Consider the following 1,500-nt stretch of genomic DNA (forward strand, 5'->3'; position numbering starts at 1 on the left):
GGCTCCCATATGGGGGGAGGAAAGGGGCTCCTCCCCTTAGAAATTAGAACTTCCTTGCTTTTAGTATTTTTTTCTTTGCAAAAATGTAAAAACATTTCTCCTCTAGCCATTAACGAATAAGTCAGTGAAAATGTCAAATTTTAATAACTAAATTTTTGCAGGAACCACCTGAAAATAAATTTCATTCGGAATTTTCCAAAAAATAAGATGCCAACAGCACGTGGTGTTCCCAGGTGGTCACCCTCCCAAGTACTGACCACGCCCGATGTTGCTTAACTTCGGTGATCGGACGAGAACCGGTGTTTTCAACATGGTATGGCCGTTGACGAGTCGTTGGTGTCAAAGTTAATATAAAAACTTATGACATATTCTTTTATAGTTTGTTTTTTTTCTTTAAAAAAGTCGAAAAATTAATAATTGCTTTGAAAAATAGCTGCAGTTCTTTAAGTCAAGCATCTTTTTAGAGTAATGTTTTCAAGTACCGCTGTAAGCTAAGCAAGTGCCGTGCAAGTGCTTACAAACGGTCTGCATATGTGGTGCCATCTTTTGTATAAAAGAAAAGACTCAGATGGGACATAATTGCAATAGTTCGATTTGAAATTTCTAGAACGTCCCTTTTCATTAGATGTGAGCACAGGGGTGCCCATCCCCCCCAAGCTCAATGGCGCAAAATCCCCCCCAAAAATTTTCTCACTTTCGAATCGGGTCAAACATAAGTTTTTGGAGTGTATAATTTCCAGTCAAATTCAAGGGGGGGGGGGGGGATTAGCGCTAAAAATACCATTTGAACTGAAATATTATTGAATTGTTGACCCGCCTTGCCTCCCCAAATTTTACAACGTGGACCTTGAGTAAACAAGTTTTGGGTGCTCCTGAATTTTGCTTCACCTTATTATTTTTTTCTTTTTTCAAACGTATGAATAATTACAGGAAGAGTGGATTCAACTTTCTGGCTTGGGATGAAGTCATTATTAAAAGTATATAATACGAATCTATACAATATGAATCCTATTTTATTGTCACTTAGATAGCCCGGGGGTTTCTCCCCCGGAAAAGTTTCGAACTTGCAGTTTTAAAACGAGTTTTAGACGATCTCTGGTGATGTTAGGGGGACAAAAGGGTTGGTTACCCCTTCCCGGTAATTTTTCAATATTGAAACTTTAAAAGTGCAATTGTAGATAGTTTAACGTTGTGTTAAGGAGGCCTCTCCTTTGTTTTCAAAATTGTGGTTCTAAAAGCGAGTTTTAGACTATTTGTGGCAATGTTAGATAAAGAAGAGATCCTAGGGCTCGCCCCAGGAAAATATTTAAAATTAAAGTCTTAAAAACGTTATCTATGGTTGAGGGAAAAGCAGTTTTCTGAAATTGAAGCTCTAAAATTGCAATTGTAGCCGACCTTTGTGACGTTAAGAAAAAGAGTTTTCGGAAGCTCTCCCGTAATTTTCTCGAAATTAAAGCCCTAAAAACCAAATATAAGACTATTTTTTAAATAATGTTGACG

At 37.4% G+C, this 1,500-nt stretch overlaps 1 non-coding gene across 1 annotated transcript; it reads right to left on the reverse strand.

Annotated features, from left to right (window-relative positions):
- Positions 1 to 208: 208 nt before the first annotated feature.
- Positions 209 to 327, reverse strand: LOC129227068 (5S ribosomal RNA). Its single transcript, XR_008580817.1, has one exon. It is a non-coding gene; the product is annotated as a 5S ribosomal RNA (ribosomal RNA).
- Positions 328 to 1,500: the final 1,173 nt, after the last annotated feature.

The sequence above is a fragment of the Uloborus diversus genome, chromosome 7 (genome assembly GCF_026930045.1).
Source record: "Uloborus diversus isolate 005 chromosome 7, Udiv.v.3.1, whole genome shotgun sequence".
NCBI classification, from domain to species: Eukaryota; Metazoa; Arthropoda; class Arachnida; order Araneae; family Uloboridae; genus Uloborus; species Uloborus diversus.